Source organism: Dendrobates tinctorius, unplaced genomic scaffold (assembly GCF_039654945.1).
Source record: "Dendrobates tinctorius isolate UK_male_01 unplaced genomic scaffold, ASM3965494v1 ptg000020l, whole genome shotgun sequence".
In the NCBI taxonomy this organism is placed as follows: domain Eukaryota; kingdom Metazoa; phylum Chordata; class Amphibia; order Anura; family Dendrobatidae; genus Dendrobates; species Dendrobates tinctorius.
Window position 1 is genome coordinate 33,067,586 of NW_027361688.1, and position 22,468 is coordinate 33,090,053.

The following is a 22,468-nucleotide window of genomic DNA, read 5'->3' on the forward strand; positions in this document are numbered from 1 at the left end:
CAAAAGCCATGTACGGGACATCGGAAGGTAAGAGATTCATAGGACTCCCATCTGGTCACCAGATACCACTGACTTGGACACTGGACCGGAGTCCCGCAAATCGATCCACTCATCTCTAAATACAATATATAAAAAGTTCTAAAACTATTATTCTTTACAGGGATTGTCCATAGACAGCTGGTGGACTGGGGTAATTAGGCCTTGTCTATTGATGACCAACATCCAGACTTCTTTGGTACTGACTAAGAATTTCCATAACCCAAGAATTTATTTTCTAGAAGTGCCATCGATTTGATGGCACATCACTGAAGCCACAGTCACATGAATGACACCTCAGGAGCAGCGCTGTATGGAACACTAGTGAGCGGTCGTGAACATTACAGAACGCTGTTATTGCTTATTCCATGTATCATTGGCGGTCATGGTTCACTGACCTGTACAGAAATAATAATCAATGATATTATAAGACATTCCACCAAGTTTCTAAAAACGTAATCTGCAGTCATAAATAGGGCCAGGAAGTGGGCTGTCCTTTTTTTAACCCTACAGGATTAGAGAGGGCACATGCCGTGAGACCTCGGCTGGTAATGAGACCCAAGGGGCCTCCACCACTCACACACCGTGCCCAGGTTGGTAATTTCATTTGAGGCTTTTAGTAGTGAGGGTGATATACATTTTGGCTATGGGTCCAGCAATTTGTTTATACGTCCCTATTGGCCACTGTTTTACAGTGTATACAAAGCTTTCATCTGGGATCCCCATCTTTTAGGAAAAAGGGGTCCTGTTTGGCCATTTGGTGATGTCATATGTCTGGGTTTGAACCCTTGAGCCTGTGCTTTGTGGTTGGCTTCTCTGGCCACCGAGCCACAGCAGATACACTTTTACTCTAGCTGTTTAATTTTTGTTATCATTGCTTCAGTCTTTTTAGGGTAACAGGTGTTTTCATTTACTCATTTGTCTGCTCTCTCATCTTTCGGGTGCGGCGTTATATACATTCCCTCTGCTGGTATTTCATGCTGTGATAGTTTCATTTATATGTCCAGCAATACTACTGTAGTTTAAGCCAGTCAGTGAAAGACCAGCTAGGGTTTATCTCTCTGTTGTTTATGTTCTTTAGCCTGCACCTATCTCCTATTTCTTTTTAGGAATCAAGTGGCATGTTCTGTAACAGTACATACTTAATCCTTTATTTTGTATTTTGTGGTTTGTTTTACTCACTCTGGGATCTCTTTTTATTTCAGCACACTTTCCCTTCTGTAGGTAATTTGCATTCTGCTCTGCCCTATGGTTCTTTAAGAGGAACGTGACGCGCTCGACGGCCTTTCAGGCAGCATAGGTCCGAGGTGCCATCATCTAGTCTGTGGTTAGAGCTATTTCAACTCAAAACCACTAGGGACTGTGGGGTCAGGATGTCTAGTCTGTACAGAAATTGGCAGGATCAGTTGCAGTTTTTAGTGTGTTACCTACTGTATTTTCCAGAGTGAGTTGGTACATTATCATAACAGATGATCCTATCCAGTAAAAAGAAAAATTAGAGATCTGGCCACTAGCTGTACATTTATTATTACACAAAAAGGTCCTTAAGCAACCCCAGACTCCCATACACATTACACTAAACGCAGTTGAACCTGCCGATAGAATGTTGTGAATATTCTCAGACATTTGATGCTGAGGGAGAGAAGATTTGGGAAGTTTGAATTTTAATGCCCGATCCTTTTGTTCTTCAGAAGATAAGTCATTGCCATAGCAATTTGGCAGTGGCTTTCTCTGTTCGTCCCTTTGAACACAAATGAACGGCTAGCAGAGCAGAATGTTCATGTCAATTGGGTATCCAGGTAAAGATAAATGACGGGCAAATGAATGATCAGCCACCATCAACTATCGTATGTCTATGGATAGCTTAAGCATCACTGGCTCTGGTTTACAAAACTCACCTTGGGTTCATAGAGAGAGGGTAATGCACATACCCGTTTACCTTGCCTTTATGTGGCAGCAATAGGAAGTCAGGTGTAGATAACATGGGGATCATACTAACTGAAACCATATAAGCATGCTGTTGTCTTCTACTCAGCGATGACCCCCTGAGGAAGCTTTTTGTCAGCGATACGCGTGAGGGCTCTGTCACAACAGGCACTTTAATGCTTTCCTTGACCTCTTTGTTACTTTACTGATTGTATCATTTGAGGATGTTGAGCATTTATTACTCCACTGATACGTTACTACTTTATACCTTTTTGTCTATAGAACATGGACCTTTATTTTGTTACACCATGATAACGTGTCTTGTGGGTCATGCTTTGCTTTTGGTACTTTTGCCTGCCCAGACGTCTGACCCAGAACATTACATGGACCCCTTAGATATGTGGGGTTTTTTATTTTATTTTTTTAAACAGTCTTTTGTGTGATCCCTTATTGATATAATGAAGTAGTATTCCTTGCAACACATGGACTGGTTGCCCCTCTTTCACGTGCAGCCTTTCCTAATGTCAGTAATGATCAGACTCTATATTTTCCTGTAAAGAGATGCTTTGAAGTCATCTCCATTTAAAAAAACACTAAATATGGATGTAATCATTAGGGAAAGAGCAAATGGCAAATAGCTAATACATCCAGCCAGCTTTAAAAGCATTACAGCCTACAGTAAGAGACTATAGATGGCTACAGACAGACTGATAGTTCTGTCTGATGATACAATTAACTCCGTTTGGACTGCACATAACCATCTATGATGATCACAAGAACTTTGCATCAAAACATTTTTTAATATGGCCTAAAAGTCTCCTTACGGCTATGTGCACACTATGTGTTTTTAGGAGATTTTAAGGCAGAAACCGAGCAGAAAACTCTCCATGGATATGCGCACACAACGTTGTTAATCCAATGGTGGACGCACCCGAGTTTCCTATTGCACAGCTGAAACCGTCGACTTTATTCCTGAAGCGGCTCCACCGACGGTTTTGAGGTGGGTTTCACGGCAGCTCCACTGCTGGTGTCTTGTTTTTATATCTTCTATAATAAAAGGCGGGTGGCTTCCAAATGAAGCCGCCCAAAGAATGAACATGATGTTGTAAGCACATACCCTAAATTCTCCTTCAAACCTCAAAAACGTTGAGTTTCCGCTAAATTTCTGCTCTGAAATCCTAGCAAAAAAGATTCCATGTGCATACAGCCAACAGGTATGGGCACATTGACTCTTATTGCTGGGTTTTTGGAGCGGAAACTGAGCAGAATCTCCAAGTTTTTGGGGTATGCTGCATACGGCATCTCGCAAAAGCCGATGCAGCCATTAAATTTTCCTAGATGAAGCCACTTCCGGAAAATGTAAGTTTTCTCATGAAGCTTTTTTTTCGTACGTTCACACAGCATCTTTTTCTAATGTTAAAAAATGAGCTTTTTCAAGCGGAAGACATTTCAGGACAGGGCTCGTTCCTACTTGCAATGCAATTGGATGTGTGCAATCCGATAAAAAAAAAAATCGGATTGCACTCGGCCCAATGTTAAAGTATGGAGCAGCTGACATCTGCCATTATTTTCTCATGCAGCTTCGACATGCAAAAACAATGTCGGCGTCCTGCGATTGCATATGAGAATCGGATCGCCCGCACCCATATAAGTCTATCACCCGAGAGCAGTGGGATTCCTGCAGTCGCCGGCAATGGAGGAGATGGAGAAATTACTTTCTCCGTCTCCCCCGCACCTGTGTTGCGATTCTGTCCTGCAAGAGGCTCGGAGCACAGCCGCAGCTCGGATCACAGGAGCCGAGGGTCATTAGCATTAGCTCTCACATCAGATGTGAGGACCCCGGCCAAATTCTCCTTTCCTCTGGAGGTTTATAAACTTAAAGTGCTTTTTGCAAGCATTTTTTGTTTCCTATGCTTTTTTGACACTGGTGTGTTTTTTTGCGCATTTTTCTGGTGTTTTTTTCTCAGCGTTTTTTTTTTATTTCCATAAAGAAATGAAAATAACTATAGGATTTTTTTTTAGTGGCAGATACATTGAAAAAATTTGCAAAAAACGCTCGTAGTCTTTTTAGCCGTTAACTTGTATTATAAGCATTGAGTGGTAATTGTTACATTTTTAAACCTTTGCATCTTTTTATCGCATGAGACAGTTAAAAAAAAGATTACGTGGCTTCCAAACTGGAGAAGAAGCCTTAGGCCGGAGTCACACTACAGCGAGATACGGCCCAGTCTCGCAGGTTAAAACCAAGCTCTGGCGCCGCCACTCCGGAGCGCAGCGTGCAGCTCCATGTATTGCTGTGCGGCTGCACGCTCCACTCCGGACTGCCGGCGCCAGAGCTTGGTTTTAACCAGCGAGACTCGGCCGTATCTCGCTGTGTGTGATCCCGGCCTTAAAGGGGTTGTTCAGCCATGGCTTACAAATCTGCAGACAGCAGACTTGTGAATCCTCACATCGCGAGCACTGTGTGTTGTAAGGATTCTCCAGTGCTGGCGGCAGGAGCAGGCAGTCATGTGACTACAAGTATGCCATTTGAATACTTCCAGTCACATTTTGACTAGACGTGTCCAGCCTCGCTCAATAGACTTTCAGTGCGCACGTCTAGTCGGCATGTGACACATGTATGAAAATCGCATACCTGCGATCTCTTATCTGCCGCTGGAGAATTATCACAGCGAGCAGTGTGTACAATGTCAGGATTCACAAGTGTGCAGTCCCATTGAGTGACTGCAGACTTTTAGACGAGGCTGGACAACCCATTTAAGTGGTCAAAAAGACAAAACACATGAATAGAAAGTTGTTTTGACATTGCAGCGCCTTGTGTTCATTATTTTTTGGGTTTTTTTTTAGCCCTTTTTAAGGAAGGTAACCAGCGTTTCCACCTGGATCCTCTTTAAAGTAGTGACATTTACATTTGTTTTCTTTTTGGTTTGTTCACACCGGCCATTTTTCAAAACCCATAAGGAATAAAAAACTCAAAAATTCCTTACAATGAACAATGGATTTCCCATAGTAATGAATAGCAAGAGTTTTATAGTCCGGAGCTTTTAAGGTCGATTTTGGAGATGATCCACTCCAAAAATCTCTGCGTGATCACAGCACAAATGTCTCAATATCCACAACTGTCTGTCAGACATCTCAACATGAATGGGCGTCTAAAGATACCGTCTACCTGTTAGCCCTTTATTAAATGCCTTTAACATTTTTCAAATACTTCTGTGGATAAGTTGTTGACAACCTGGGTGGGCACCAAGTCAAGCCGCTGATGAAGGTAGTGATGTCACTTCTCATACATACATGTGATGAGGTCATCTGGGTCATGACTCATCTTCTAAATAGACATGTAAACCACCAGGTTAGGAAAACGTGTGTTCTCACAGGAGATGATAGATAAACAGCCGGGAAAAAGTGGCGGATTCTGTAATGCAGCAAGGTCACCTCCGGCAGCCCGCCCCGATGCCTGGCAGAAGATCAAACCCATTCTGGCACCGTAGAGCGAACCGGCAAAGACATAAGGTCTCCATTACCCAAACATCTGAGCAAACAGTACAAGTTTTGCTGCATTTCCTAGCTCCGTCCGATGAATGTCATCCGTTTTGGGATTTTAGTTTTAGGCCTGTTTCACACTTCAGTTTTTGTCCATCAGTCAAGATCCGCCGTTTTGCAAAAAAAACGGATCCACCATTTTGTTTGGCGGATCCGTTTTTTTCCCCATTGAGTTGCATTACCGGCGGATCTTGACGGATGGCCATCCATTGGATCCATTTTTTTGTGGATCTGTTAAAATTTTGCTCTCTCTCTCTCTCTCCTCCCCGGGATCTTCATTCATCGGATCCGTCAAAACAAACGGTCCGGTAGCATCCGTTCACATCAGTTAGCAACGGATCCGCTTTCCCCCAGGGAGTCACAGTTTGTTTTTTAATCAAACTGCATCCGGAGTACAGGAGTTTTCTGAAGCTGAGAAATCCCTTTAACTCCTTTCAAAACCATTGCTGTTTGGTTTACCGTACTATAAAGCTGTCTTTATATCATGCTGAGAGGGCCGCACCTGCAATAAGGCGAGATGAGTATCTCCTCCCAGTCGGCGGTCTAAATTGTCTGAGTGGGGGCGGAAAATGCTACTACATCCCTGTCAGAGACACTGTGGCTAGCAGGTAATGGACAGTTGCAGAGTCTCAGATAGGGGATTGACGGTAGCATGACCGGGATGGAGGGAGGACAACCGATGGCAGCTCCATTCTCAGCTAGATGTGCTTCCTCAGACACACATACAGTTGAAGACTGTTGTGGAGCAGAGTGCCACTGCTACCTATACAAGCTGCAGGTCTGCGCGCCATCTCAAGTGCATTGCGCTGCGATACACTATACTGTATGTGGGCTAGAGAGGTGGACATTATACTGTATGGGTGCCAAGAGGTGGACATTATACTGTATGGGTGCCAAGAGGGGGACATTATACTGTATGGGTGCCACAGAGGGGGAACATTATACAGTATGGGTGCCGCATAGGGGGACATTATACTGAATGGGTGCCTCAGAGGGGGACATTATACTGTATGGATGCCACAGAGGGGGACATTTTACTGTATTGGGGCCACAGAGGGGGACATTATACTGTATGGATGCCACAGAGGGGGATATTATACTGTATGGATGCCAAAGAGGGGGAAATTATACTGTATGAGTGCCACAGAGGGGACATTGTACTTTATTAGGGTCAGAAAGGGGGACATTATACTGCATGAGTGCCACAGAGGGGACATTAAACTGTATTAGGATCAGAGAGGGGGACATTATACTGTATGGGTGCCTCAGAGGGGGACATTATACTGTATGGATGCCACAGAGGGGACATTTTACTGTATTGGGGCCACAGAGGGGGACATTATATTGTATGGATGCCACAGAGGGAGACGACATACTGTATGAGTGCCACAAAGGGGACATTGTACTTTATTAGGGTCAGAAAGGGGGGTATTATACTGCATGGGTGCCACAGAGGGGACTTTAAACTGTATTGGGATCAGAGAGGGGGACATTATACTGTATGGGTGCCACAGAGGGGTACATTATACTGCATGGGTGCCACAGAGGGGGACATTATACTGTATGGAGGGCTTTTTATTGTATGGGGGCCACAAAGGAGGACATTGCACTCAGGGCTGTGGAGTCGTTAAGCCAAACCTCTGACTTCTCAATTTCCCTGACATCTGAATCCAACTCCACAACTCCTGCTCCGACTCCACAGCACTGGTCACTACTGAGCATGTACATAAAGTGCAGCACAGATTCATCTCAACTAAAAGCCTAGATCCTAAGATCAGAAACAGAATAGACATTTATATGGCATTTCAGAACTTTTCTAAATTCTTATGAAAACATTTACAGCACATATCTCACTGAACTACTTTACCCAATGTATTATATATTTTAGGAGTCAGTCTATTTTATACCGACTCCACTGAGGTAAACACAATGGGGGCCATTATACTGTATGGGGGCCACTATACTATATGGGGGCCACAATGTGAGATATTATTACTGTATGGCAGCAAAATGGGTGAAATTATTACTGTAAAGTGACTGAACGGGGGACAGTGTACCATATGGGGGTACAATGTGGGAGATTATAACTGTACGGAGACCAGAACGGGGGCATTATTACTGTGATAGGAGCCAGAATGGGGAACATTGTAGTGTATTTTATTTTTGAAACTACTGTTACCGTAGAGGGGTGAAACCTGTTAAGGTTCACGTTGGAAGCGAGAAGTCCAGTGTGTGCAACCAATCGGCGCGAGCGACAGCTCCCGATGGGCACACTCAGATTGGTCATGTACAATTGACCTCCTGCTGCACACTTTCATGTGTTGTGCCACTGCCTGACCTTAGAGACGAGCCCTTGTAAGATTCGTATGAAAATTGTCGCTGCTAACCGATGGAGAGGAGCACCTTGGTTGTTGCCCCATTAGTTGCCCGCTGTGTCGGTATAAATCTTTGACTGTTATATCACTTACTCTAGTGGCTGGAGCTTATTATATGAAGATTATTTATTGCAGCACATACCATGGTTACTGTCTGAGAGTAGGTCCGGGGCTTATTATAAAACCCAGACCGATCGTTTTATGAGATTATTAAATGCAGTGTAACTCATCCCAGGGTTACTGTCTGGGGACTAAGAGCATGTGATGATGGATGATGATTTACTGCATATCGTGGTTAATGTCTTACTTAGTCTCCCCCAGACAGTGTCCATGATCTGCAGTAACTGATCATACATCACAGTCTCTTCGCTAGGCTAAGTGCGGGATTATACTAACAGACTTGTGGCATTAAACAACCTCTGATCAGAGACATGTTTGCTCATCGGTGGTCGGTTAATAGCCTGTTTAGACAGGCCGACCCCATTTATGTGCATGGCTCACTAACAGATCACTCTAAGAACATGGACTGTCATTGTTATCGACAGCACATGCAGCATTTCCAAAAGACAATGTGCTGCCAAGAACGGTGGTTTTTAATCAGTCTAAAAATCATTTTGCCCGATGATCAATTGCTGAATACCGTGATATACACAGTTTTTTCATTGCTGGAATCTATCGTATTTTTCGATCTATAAGATGCACTTTTTAGCAAGAAAAACCCTTGCTGAAAAGTGTGCATGTCATATCATCCGGAGGCACCTTTCTGTAATGGGGGAGAATGTTGACAGTATCTTTCTCGATCACAGAGAGAACTGTTCTCTCTCCTTCTGCCCCACACTGATCTATGTGATCGGTGCGGTACAGGAAAGAAAGATACTGGGACCTGCAAGGATACTGCACGTCCTGTGTAGCTGAAGGACCTTCCATCTGACCAGCTCCAGGACCTTTCAACTCATGTGATCAATCAAGATGCCTGGAAAGAACTGCAAAATGTGGTAATGTAGCAGATCTGAGTGTCTATATGTGCATGCAGCAGAGCTGTTGTGTCTATAAATGTGTATGTAGCAGAGCTGTTTGTGTTTATAAATGTGCATGATGCTGAGCTGTGTGTCTGTATGTGCATGTAGCAGAGCTGTGTGTCTTTAGTTGTGCATGTAGCAGAGCTGTTTGTCTGAAAATGTGCATGTTGCAGAGATGTGTGTGTCTATATGTGCATGTAGGAGAGCTCTGTGTCCGTAAATGTGCATGTAGCAGATATGTGCATCTATATGTGCATGCAGCAGACTGGTGAGTCTGTAAATGTAGCACAGCTGTGTGTGTATATATGCATGTAGCAGAGCTGTGTGTCTATACATACATGTAGCAGAGCTGTGTGTGTATATATGCATGTAGCAGAGCTGTGTGTCTATATATACATGTAGCAGAGCTGTGTGTGTATATGTGCATCTAGCAGAGCTGTGTGTCTATATATACATGTAGCAGAGCTGTGTGTCTATATATACATGTAGCAGAGCTGTGTGTCTATATATACATGTAGCAGAGCTGTGTGTGTATATGTGCATCTAGCAGAGCTATGTCTATATATCCATGTAGCAGAGATGTGTGTCTATATATCCATGTAGCAGATCGGTGTTTGTCTATACTATTACATTCTTATTATACCCTTGTGAATTAAAATTAGTAATAATGACTCCTCCACTTTACACCACCAGAGAAGTTTTAATTAATAGGAAATATGTTTTTCTTATTTTCTGCCATCAAAACCTAGGGTGCGTTTATAGTTCGAAAAATACGGTACTTATGAATACGTTTCTTTTTATGCTGATACACTGTATATTCGTGTGCTCGGTGTATTCATTGCTGGATGCTTTTTTTGGACGGAGGGGTGTGAGGAGGTGACAGTAACACCACTGAAATTTTTGCCTCAGGGAGCAGAAAATTCAGAATCGGCCCTGCCTGCTGGTATCCGGCTGCGACAAGTTTTTCTAGTTTGGAGTGCTAACGCTGGCTATCATACAACAGGTTATTGGATTCACACCGATAACTGCAGGCAAAACAACAAGTTCTCCAAACTCTACCCGCGTGTGTAGAACAGATGGCCGTACACAGCAGACAGCGGGAATTTCGCGGCTGAATATTTGTCTGGAGACAAAGCCATGAGTCTAAAAAAGCCCCAGTGACTGGTGTAAAAGCTACAAGATTACTATTTTTATTTCTAATATAGATCGTGATATGAAGTACAGCTCTGGAGAAAATTAAGAGATCACTGCAAAATGTTCATTTTGTCTGATTTTTCTCTTTATTTTTGAGTAAAATGTAAATTGCTCTTTTATTCTATAAACTACGAATTTCCAAGCAGTAAATTTTGTATATATTTTCAGAAAATGAGAAATGGTCAAAAGAAAAAAAAATGCAGCGCTTGCAGACCTCAAATAATGCTAAGAAAGCAAGTTCATAATCATTTAGAAACAACAATACTAATGTTTTAACTCAGGAAGAGTTTGGAAATCAATATTTTGTGGAATAACCATGATTGTTAATCACAGCTTTCATGCGTCTTGGCTGCTTTCCACCAGTCTCTCACACTGCTTTTGGGTGACCTTATGCCACTCCTGGTACAATAATGTAAGCAGTTCTTCTTTGTTTGATGGCTTGTGACTATCCATCTTCCCCTTGATTACAGTCCAGAGGTTTTCAATGGGGTTCGGGTCTGGAGATTGGGCTGGCCATGACAGGGATTTGATGTGGTGGTCCTTCACCCACACATTGATTGACCTGTGTGGCATGGCGCATTGTCCTGCTGGAAAAACTAGTCCTCAGAGTTGGGGAACATTGCCTGAGCAGAAGGAATCAACTGTTTTTCCAGGATAACCTTGTATGATGCTTGATTCATACGTCCTTCACAAAGATTAACCTGCCCAATTCCAGCCTTGCTGAAGCATCCCCAGATCATCACCGATGCTCCACCAAATTTCACAGTGGGTGTAAGACACTGTGGCTTGTACGCCTCTCCAGGTCTCCGTCTGACCATTAGATGACCAGGTGTTGGGCAAAGCTGAAAATTAGATTCATCAGAGAAGATTACCTTACTCCAGTCCTCTATGGTCCAATCCTTATGGTCTTTGGCAAACTTCAGCCTGGCTCTCCTTTGCTTCTCTTTGATGAAAGGCTTTTTTCTAGCTTTACATGTGAACCCTGCCTCTAGGAGCCTGTTACGAACTGTTCTTGCCGTGCACTTCACCCCAGGTGCCATTTGCCATTCCTTTTGTAGGTCACTTGATGTCATCCTGCGGTTGCTGAGTGACATTTGAATAAGACAGAACACTGGCTCAGTAGTTAGCACTGCAGCGCTGGAGTCCTGGGTTCAAATTCCACCTAGGACAACATCTACAAGAAGTTTGTATGTTCTCCCCGTGTTTGCGTGGGTTTCCTCCGGGTATTCCAGTTTCCTCCCATATTCCAAAGACATACTGATAGGGAATTTAGATTATGAGCCCCATCGGGGACAGCGATAATAATGTGTGCAAACTGCAAAGCGCTGTGGAGTATGTTAGCGCAATATAAAAATAAAGATTATTATTTATGTATTAAGATGACGGTCATCCTGGTCAGTGGAGAGTCGTTTTCTCCCTCTGCCGGTCTGTAGCTTTGTTGTCCCCAATGTCTGCTGCTTGACCTTGTTGTAATGGACTGCTGTCTTAGAAATTTTAAGGATGGAGGTAACATGACGCTCACTGTATCCCTCTACTAGTAAAACCAGAATTGAGCCCTTCTTTTCTTCTCGCAAGACTTTTCTTTTCAACTCCTTTGGCATGGTTAAAAGTTATTTTTTCATTCCTATTACTTTTGGGATATTACTAGCACTTATTTTGCCATCCAGCTTGTCCTATTGCAAAAGGATTGTGAACCCCACAGCATGGTTTTTTATACTTTCCTTTGTTAAATAAGATTTGGTTCTGGTGATCACCTAATCAGAAGCACATAAAGTAGAATGAGGTGTACTCTGGTTGGAATTCAACTGATATTGGAATGGAATGGCTGTCAGACATGGAGAGAAGCTGATTTTTTTAAAACTGTGCAGTGATCTCTTAATTTTTACCAGAGCTGTAAATATAAAAACACTTTACCAATATATTTTTTTAAATACCTGTAACACAAAAACCTGACTTAAAGGGGTATTTCCATCTCTGAAATCCTATCCCAATATGTAGTTGGTGTAATAATAATAATATTAGTAAATAGCTCCAATTAGAAATGTGGTATAGTTCTTCTGATTCACTATGTTGCTTATCCCATGTGCAGGGCATTGCAGTAGCTGAGTTATCCATGGTTATGACCACTAACAACTAACTGCTACGATATGAGTGGTCATAACCATGGATACCTAAGCTACTGTAATGCCCTGAACATGGCCTAAGCAACATAGTGAATCAGAAGAACTATACCACATTTCTAGTTTTAGGTATTTGCTAATGTTATTATTATTACACCTACTATACATATTGGGATAGGATCTTGGTGATGGGAATATCCCTTTAAACAATAGTTTATTTTCTATGCTATGGCCTCAATTGTGTGTAACACTGGTATTTAGCGCTGTACAGATTAGCAACAGCACATGATGAGTCCATTGTGCAAAGGATTATAACATATCTCATTGATTTAGGGTCTGTTCACACTGTGTTTTGCCTAAAAAAGAGAGATTCATACGAGCCGCAGATAGAACCAATGAGTTGCACTGGACTATGTTCTTGTGTCCATCTGAATTGCATTTGGGGGGTTTCAGACGAAAGTCTCAGATGGCGACATGAACGCATTGTGAAGTGCAGTGTGAACAGGCTCTTATACTGGATCCATTAGGTTTCCTGGTGTAAACTGCACTAACAATGATTACATGCGATATGGCGCCTGACTGGGACTTTTTTCTCCAACAGCTTGTATCCACGGGGGCCTGTACGAGTTTAGGACGTTCATACCAGACACAATATCTAATTTTTCCCAGAAATGACACATTGCTCTGGATTTTCACACCAATTTCCTAAAAAGAAGTCCCCTGACAGAACTTAGTGACTGATCCACAAAGTGTTTGCCATGGAAGAAGAGGGATTTTCTGCTGTTCTCTGACCATACGTCTGATCCTGCTTGGTTTTGCATATACCAAAATGGTTCATAAGATGAAAAATGGGTCCCTGTTTCTGCTACTGGTTAAAGGAGTTGTCTGCTACTAGGATACTGTTGGCCGATCTTTGGGATAGGTCATCAATATCAGATTAGCGGAGGTCCAACACCCGGCGCCTCCACCGATCAGCAGTTATCAATTGCTGTGGATGCCAGCAGAAGTGCACAGCTCCACCTACTGTGTAGTGGTCATTCTCAAGTACTGCAGCTCAGATCTCATTCACTTCAATAGGCCCCTTTTATTATTATTATTATTATTATTATTATTATTATTATAGTGCCATTTATTCCATGGCGCTTTACATGTGAGGATGGGTGTACATAATAAAAACAAGTACAATAATCATGAACAATTAAAGTCATGACTGGTACAGAAGGAGAGAGGACCCTGCCTGTGAGGAAGCACAGTCTACAAGGTGAAATGTAATAGTTCTTCTGATTAGCTATGTGGCTTACCCCATGTGCAGGGCATTGCAGTAGCTTAGGTATAGTAACAGTTAGTTGCTAGTGCTCTTAACCATTGATACCTAAGCTACTGCAATGCCCTGCACATGGGGTAAACAACATAGATTATCAGAAGAACTATACTACATTTCTAATTTTAGGTACGGTATTTGCTAATATTATTATTCCTACTACATGCTGGGGTAGGATCTCGGAGATGGGAATACCCCCTTTATTTTATTTATGAAATAATAACCAAGACTTGATACACATGATTAGCTGTCAGAATAAGAAAATCGTGACGCAGCCACTGCCATATGACGTCACCGTCAGCCCACAGGAATGCAATCAGACAAGTAATGGCAAATCCTGTTTTTTTTCATACGTAATTCCAGAGGTTTGGTTTTGAGTTAGTCCAACCCAAGACACTTCATGGCGGCACTGCAAACTTATCCGATGCTGCCATAAGACGTCAGATAGAAAATCAAAACTGCAGATTGCGGAAGTCACTGCCCCACGTGTGTTACTTTTCATGAACCAAAGTAGAGCAAACTGCGAGAATCTGTGTGGGAAATTGGCCATGTGCACTGACACATTGGCTACAATGGGACCTTGCGGGGTCCGTGGTGCACACAGAGCGATTATTATTTACTCGTCTGGACGAGCCCAGAAAGGGTAGAATACTGCCCGGCTTGTCCTTTCACCCGACCGTAACTGTTACACACGCAGTTTTCTGCAAGTGAACTTTATTCATTGCATAATGGAAAGTTCTGCATTTTTATAATGCTTTACATTTTCAATTTTCTCACAGTTTTGACATTTTCTGCTGTTTGTGAATAGGAACCTTTCTGGTTTAGATTCAGAGATGAAAAAAAATCTGCCTTGGGCTACATTCCCACGATGAGTTTTTGGTGAGTTTTTTTAAGCTGCGTATGTTCGGAAAAAAAAATTCCAGTTACTTATTTTACTTAATTGGGTGCAGAAATGGTGCAGAAAAACGGCAACATCGAAAACTCACCAAACGCGCGTCGTGGGAACGTGGCCTTGAACATGTCCGACTGTGATGCATTCAATGAATGATTCCATTCTAAGACAGCAAACAGAGACCCTAAAATTACTAAAGGATCGAAACAAAGTATACTAAAGCTTTATTTCACGTAAAAACTCTCTTTGATGAGTTTCATTGACCTACAAGATCACACATTGCTCACTGCTTAGGCCCCATTCACACATCAGAGTATCCCGAAAACACGTTCCCATTGTAGCCTATGGTTAAGTTCACAAATCCCAATTGTTCACATGTCTGATTTTCATCCAATCTGCAGATCAAAAACGCCCGTTCTAGTCAAAGGGTTTATAAAAAAAAAACTGCAAAAAACACTCGGAAGAGACTTATCCAAGTGTTGCCTGTCTTTTACTACCCAATGAAGCTTGGAAACCTTTCTATGCATACAAAACAAAATGAAGGCTGCGGTTGTTGGAAAAATGGACACTCAGATGAATAAATAGAATGAAGATCGGATAAAAAACATTTAACAAAATTGATCCATTTATCAAAATAAAAAATGGATGCATGAAAGGGTCCTAAATGGCCATAAAAGACCTTATATAACCATGGCATCCCGATTATTGTCCCATCTAAACAGGTCAACAGTCACCCGACCAACAAGCAAAAGGCTTGTTGGTTGGGTGTGATCATTTTTAAGATAGCTTAGAAGTCAATATTCTGGACAGCACATTGTCCTGTGTAAACAGATGTGTCAGGGGACCAGACGGGACATGCACACAGAACCATTGTACTAGCCATGGGTCCTCAGCCTGGTAAATAGGCCACTAAATGATCGGCCTTTGGCTTAGATGTAGCCGATCGGCAGTCAAACAATCGGGCAGTGTAAACCCTGCCTTAGTATAGGTCAAGAATATCAGATTGGTGAGGGTCCGGCCCCCCACTATCTGCTGTTATTGGGTGGATGTAAATGCTGAACGCAGCTGTTCTCATGGATAGGAGACGATATTTAGTACTCGGCAGTGGCGGCAACATTGCCAGTTGTTGAGCACCCACTGATCAGATATTGATGACCTATCCAATCGTCAATTTCATGACACCCCTTTAATATGGCAAATGAGACATGATAAAGTTTGGTATTTATGGTGAGGATGCAATAGGTTTTTTTTTTTTACATTTGTGAAGTTTTGCTTTTTGGCCTCTCCCTCTGCAATGTAATGCTTGTTCCGGATTGACTGCATTTGGCTCACGCTCAGACGGTTCGGTTAAAACTTGGCAGATAAAAATGCTGACATTTTATATAAGTTGTCTTCCTGACCCAAGCATTCACTCTAAGCTGGGCGCTCTGGGAAGGAATGAGTTTAACTGACATTCTAATGGGGCAAATGAGTAAGTAAGGGCATGTTCACACATAGCAGATTTTACTGCACCAAAAGCTGGATATTTCTGATGGCGTATATATTACCTTTTTTATTATTTATCTTTTGCTTACCCATATGGCAATATAGAGCGATACTCGGCAAGAAGATTGCTAGGACAGATTAGTGCGCCCCCTACTGGGCACTCTGTTATAGGTTATATGTTGTATTTTATTCTCCACGTTGTTTTTAATTTTAATAATGGAAATAAAAATCTATTTTAACTTTATGGTTCTCATCATATGGCCAAAAGAGATGTTAGTCCGATCTCGAGTGTATCTAGTATCTATTGCTAACCCTAGCAGCAACTGATATGATAAAGCAAAGCATCATGCTTACAGTTTTGTTATCTCACTTGCTGCCTATGCAGAGTGCAGCAAGCAATGACAAACTTGCCTAGACTGCTGCGCTCTGCAAAGGAACCTGTGGCAACGACCTAGATGTCAAAGCTACCAATTATCATATTCGTCGGCCACTGGGCAGGCAGTCACTCGCTCATATGATGAAGCAGCAGTGGGGACGGTGATTGGGCCCCTACCCATAGAATTTGGTGCCCTGGGCAACTGGTGCAACCTGTTGAGCTTCACAGGGGACCAAAGGATAAGGGGGCCAATCTACATCTCCAAGGCAGGTGGAATGGTGCATTATGATGAGCTCTTGAGCTGCTAGGGGACCAAATATTGTTACTGCACTCTCCCTCGGCCAGGATTTAAAGACACAGGGTTAAGGCAGCAAACGGAATTCTTACCCCAGGTCACGGAAAGGCTAGTAATGGCTCAGAATACCCAAACCGATATATATATATACATATATATTATATATATATACCTGTATATACAGTATAACATACTATATTAATGATTCAAAACTCCACTTAAAGGGCCGATCCATCATTTGCGATTTTTTTTATGTCATTTTTCATAATTTTTGCCTTGACGTTTTTAAGCCCCAAACTCTTCAAAATAGCTCACTTTGGCCCCAAGTCAAAAAAAAGCTCTTTAATTCCCTCTTTAACAGATTTTTTTTTAATACTTTTTTTTAGCGCAAAAAGTCGCCCGCTTGTCTAAACATTTATGCCCAGCTAAAAGCTCCACCAGAGCGAGACGTGCGAAAGATAAAATAAAAAAAAGGCAACCTTTAATAAAAAAAAAATCGCATTTCATGAATCGATCTAAAACATCTGGATAAGCAAAGTTGTCGAGGAAGAATGAAACAAAAAAGTATAAAAAAGAAAGACAAGTTAAAAAGTGGCGCAAAACAAAAGAGCATAAGGCGCAAATGGTAAAGCCAGAAAATGGGAGAATTGTGGCCAAAGTATTAAACATTTTCGATCATCGGTGAATTCTATATATAAAGTACCAATTCGGTCCCATCAAAGGACGATGAAAAAGAACAAAACTAACAATGACCGCTTTTTGGATATATTGCAGGAAAATTTTGAGTTCTCCGGCCAAAAATTTGGACGAGCTCCCCTGGGAACCTAAATTGTGATAATCAGATAGATCAGACTTTGACGTGAACATTTCCGCCTAGCGGTCGATGGGATATGGTCATTTTTGGGACTTACCGGCTTAGCTTTGATCCATAGAAGTAAAGTTGAAGTGATGGGAAGTTTGTGGCTCAGGAGAGGCTGCCAATCCCCCGTCCGCACATTATGGGATCTGTGTGCAATGTGCCTGCTGTGCTTCCTTCTCTCTGTATCATTCAGGGGATGTGTCTCGCCTTGAGGGGAGGAGGTATACGTCCTTCGCCCCCTCCCTCCAGAGATAAAAGCTCTAAAGTCTCTGGTCTTAGGAGGAACAAGCCACCTAGTGACTGAAGAACACTTTGCACACAAGGCAGTCACTGCTAGTATCTACTGCAGAATGTACTTTGTGCAGGACTGAGTGATCCAGGGGGACGACCATCCAAACCCCCCCGCAAAAAAACCCATTACATTTCATATAGGGTTGGACTAGTCCACCAGAGACCCGGAGAATCCTCTGGTGGGCCCTGGCTTTTTCTTCAGGAGAGTTAATGGTGCAAACCTTGCAGGTGTTATGCAGCTCTTGAGTGGAGGAGAAAGGTGGGCCTTCAGAATCAAATCCTCTGGTGGGCCCAATGTTCTTCACTTAATATAAATGAGAACTTTTCTTTTCATTAACTAATCAACTATTTTTCAAAAAAATGTGTTCTCTTCTGTAGAATTTAAATTTTTCTTTCTCGGAATGTTTGGAGTGGTTGTCATTATGTCTCCTACAGTTTGTTCTTTTTTTTTATTTTTCTGTCCACTTAGAGGTATGAGGGCTTGTTTTTTTTAGCAGGACGAGTTGTCTTTTAAGTGGTTAAAACAGCTGCAATCCGTGCTAGCTCAGATCGATACTGTGGAGGCAGGTGATCGCTCCTAAGCCCGCGCCATGCTTGTGCACCCATCGTCCTGATGTCACAATCATGGGACCATCATTGATTTAGGAAAGGATGCCGATGTTTGATTGTCAAAAGGGATTCTAGCTTATTCTTACGGAAAAGGTCCCAGAGTTTGGCTTTTAACCAATCACACATTAAAGGGGTTGTCCGGCCTTAGGCTACAAGTCTGCTGTCAATCTCTGTGAAAGTCAACTTGTGAACTGTCACAACGCGCACTATGAGGATTCCCTGGTGCCAGTGCCGGGAGCGAAAGTCGTGAAAGCAAGTATGAGATTTGCATACATGCAGTCACATGCCAACTAGATGAATGTGGCCTCGCTCAATGCAAGTTTATGCAGAGAGGCAGGACAAGTCTAGTTGGAATGTGACTGAAGGTATGCAAATCACATACTTGCAGTAACATGACTCCCCGATACCTGGGGTGGCAACAGAGAATCCTCATAGTGCACAGTGTACATGTTGTGAGGATTCACAAGTAGACAGTCACATAGAGTAACTGTAGACTTCTACCCCAAGGCTGGCCAACTGAAAAGACCCTTTAACCAACTAAGGTTCCTTTCTGAACAAATGATACAACAAGTTGATCGTCACTAATTTAAAGGCTCTTTTACACTCACCGATACAGACTGCATTGGGGCAATCGATTGCTTTGCTCATTTCCTTGTAGCCTTGCAAGAGCCATGACTTTTTTACTTTTCCATCGACACTGCCGTATGAGGGATTGTCGGTAGTTTTGAATGACACGATTCACTTCACCGTATAATGGACTGAAAAATGGGAAAATCATTCTAAGTGTGGTGGAAATGTAAAAAAATATACATTTGCTTTTGTTTTTTTTCCACGGTCAATTAGTAGTAAAAATGTTGGAATAATGCTTATTATTGTATATATTGTATCAATTACTGCCGTATTTATTTCTGTTTATTAGTGCATATGTTTCTGTATCCTGCAAGAGTGTTAGATTGGCAATAATTCACTGTAAAAAAAACAAAAAAAAAACCAGGACGTTCCTACTCACTTAGTGTGTGTGTATAACCGGAGCACATTTCGTCTTTCACTTTCACTTTGCAAGCTGACAGACAAGATGCTAAGATTCTAAGCTATAAGAAATACTAAGCTATAAGAAATACCAATTGTAAGCTGTGTTAGCTTTGTTCCTGAATAAATATATTTTCACTATTAAATGGCTGGATAGTACATAGATTAATCCGCTGCCAACAGGTTATGGGCCCAGAAACCCAAAGACTGAGAAAACAGCCCACAGGAGAGAGAACAACAGTCTACTAAGGAAAAGAAGCAAAGATGGTCGCTAGCAGAAAGTCTGTGGTGTTTACAGTGCCAAATCTGACTAATCAGAACGACCAATCCTGGAAATGCGAGGTAAAGATGCTGCTGATAAGCTAAGCTATATGTAAATTACTCACTGGAGCCTAGGCCTGACCCACTAAGAAGACTGGGTAGAGAAGGATCAAAAAGAAGCACAAAGTACTATCTCCCTCAGTATAGATGACGATCAGATTGTACATGTATGTAAATGTGAAACTGCAAAAGGAATGTGGGAACAGCTGCAGAAAGTGCATGAAAGAATAAATCTCAGCAATAAAATCTATTTAATAAGAAAGCTGTATCAGTCTAAACTAAATAAGGGCAAAGATATGCAGAATTACATAAGAAATACTCTAGAAATGGTGGAATGCTTGGGGGCATTAAGGAAGATCTAAAGGATTTCCATGTTGCTGCACAACTACTAAGCGGTCTACCAGAAAGCTATGACACACTTGTAATTGCACTACAAGCACGCCCACATTATGAGCTTACATTGGAGTATGTCAGAGGAAAGCTTGTAGATGAGTATAAGTGAAAGACAGTGTAAGCAGCAGTGGGGTATCCAATTATAATGTGCTTTAAAAAAACAAAGATCTAACCAAAATTAAAAGTCATTTGAAGGAAACATGTGAGTGTTTCGTCTGCAGGAAATCAGTGCACCTAAAGGCTGACTGCAGAGTCTGGAAAGCTAGAATGAATCAGCTGAAAAAGCAAAATAATGATCAAACGGTTGAAAGTGTCATTTCTGAAGAATATGTCACTTCTAGTACTGAAGCTGCGTTTACCGTTAATGCAAGTACATCAAAGCATGCATGGTGTATAGACTCTGGGACTATTAGCCATATGACTAATAACATAAGCTTCTTCTCTAACCTTGACCAAAGTAAGTCAGAGAAAGAGATCTTGGCTAATGGTCAGTATATGAATTCAGAGGAAATAGGAGATGGTTACATTAATTGTCAAATCTCCCCAAAACAAAGCAGAAAGATCCCAGTAAAGGACGTGCTCTATGTCTCTAGTCTTTAAAGTAATCTGTTATCTGTGAAGAAACTCACAAGACAAGAAAATGAAGTTACATGTAAAGATGACAGCTGTATCATCTTAAAAGAAGGTCATACACTAGCGAAGAAAAAATCAAAGATGAGTTGTACCAGCTAAAATGCAAGGAAAATGTATATACTGGTAAACATGAACAGCACAAGAATTGTATCCATATATGGCACAGGCGTCTTGCAGATCCAGATATTTTCTCACATCTATCGATGATTATTGAAGATAGACCAAAATGGTATAGCGGAAAGAAGGAAACGGACACTTTGTGAAAGTGGGAGAAGTATGCTATTTGATGCAGATTTGCAAACAACATATTGGGGTGAAGCAATCATGACACCTTGCTATCTTCAAAACAGAGTGCCAGGTAAAGCTACTGAGAAAACTCCATTTGAGCAATGGAACAGCAATAAGCCTGAACTACAATGAGTAAGAATATTGTAAAGTAAAGCATTTGTACATCCTCCCAAAGAAAAACGTACCAAGTGGGAATCTCAAGAAAAAGAAGGTATCCTGGTAGGCAACAGTGAAACCAAGAAAGGATTTAGCATCCTTCACCCAGAAATGAACAAGGTCACAATAAGCAGAGATGTAATGATTGATGAGAACTTTGCGTCGCTCAAGTTTCATGACATCCTACCAGTAGTCTAACTGAAGCAACAACAATCTCAGTCGCAATTTCATAATAACACAAGAACAAGGATGTAGAAGTTTGGTTAGGTTCTTCAACCACTGAAGAAGCAACAGAAACATCAGGTGAGCCTGAAGTCAAGAGCCATCTCTTGACTTCAGGCTCACCTGATGTTTCTGTTGCTTCTTCAGTGGTTGAAGAACCTAACCAAACTTCTACATCCTTGTTCTTGTGTTATTATGAAATTGCGACTGAGATTGTTGTTGCTTCAGTTAGACTACTGGTAGGATGTCATGAAACTTGAGCGACGCAAAGTTCTCATCAATCATTACATCTCTGCTTATTGTGACCTTGTTCATTTCTGGGTGAAGGATGCTGGTCAAGATCAAAGAAAGGTAAACCAGCTAAGTGTCTATCCTTCTATGTCAAATTACTACCTGAGTCAGAGCCGCAGTCATGGGATGAGATGCAACAACTGCCTGTCCATGAAAAACTGAAGTGGATTAATGCTGCTAATAAGGAAATGAAGTCCCATCATCAAATTCAAACTTAGAACCTCAACAAACTACCACAAGGCAAGAAAGCAATCAAATGTAAATGGGTTTTTAAAACCAAGAATTACTCTGAAGGCTAGGTTCATAGATTTAAAGCAAGATTAGTTGGAAAGGGATATTCTCAGAAATATGGTTAAGATAGTGAAAGCACATTTTCTCCTGTTGCTCAGCAGGCCACATTCAGGGCTCTAATGGCTATGGATGCTGCACAAAAAATGTTTATCAGACATTTGGACATCAAAACTGCCTTTTTAAATGGAGACATTGAAGAGAACTTGGACATGACTCAACCTGAGGGTTATATCAAACAGGGTGAAGAGAATCTCATTTGCAAACTACAAAAATATCTCTATAACCTTAAATGGGTTTCCCCGCGAACAAAAGTTCATTTTAATGAATACATCTTGGAATAATAATTTTCACAACTGGATGTGTTAAAAAAATGTTCCTGTGCTGAGATAATCTTATAAATGTGTCCCTGCTGTGTACTGTGTCATGGCTGTGTCTGACCATGCACAACTGCTCCAGCCTATGGTCTGATCATAGCACAGCTCCTGGGCAGGGGGGGAGGGGGG

General features: G+C 41.8%; 1 protein-coding gene across 2 annotated transcripts in view; it reads right to left on the reverse strand.

Annotated features, from left to right (window-relative positions):
- The window catches only part of SMIM3 (small integral membrane protein 3), a 33,068-nt gene extending 15,428 nt beyond the window's left edge, over nucleotides 1–17,640 (reverse strand). Inside the window, exons 1-2 of one of the 2 annotated variants that reach the window (XM_073567961.1) lie at nucleotides 17,494–17,640; nucleotides 14,521–14,589 (exon numbers count right to left, since the gene is read on the reverse strand). The gene's annotated coding sequence lies outside the window, so the exon portion shown is untranslated. The remainder of the gene's footprint in view (nucleotides 1–14,520; nucleotides 14,590–17,493) is intronic. The other variant, XM_073567960.1, reaches the window with a different exon arrangement.
- Nucleotides 17,641–22,468: the final 4,828 nt, after the last annotated feature.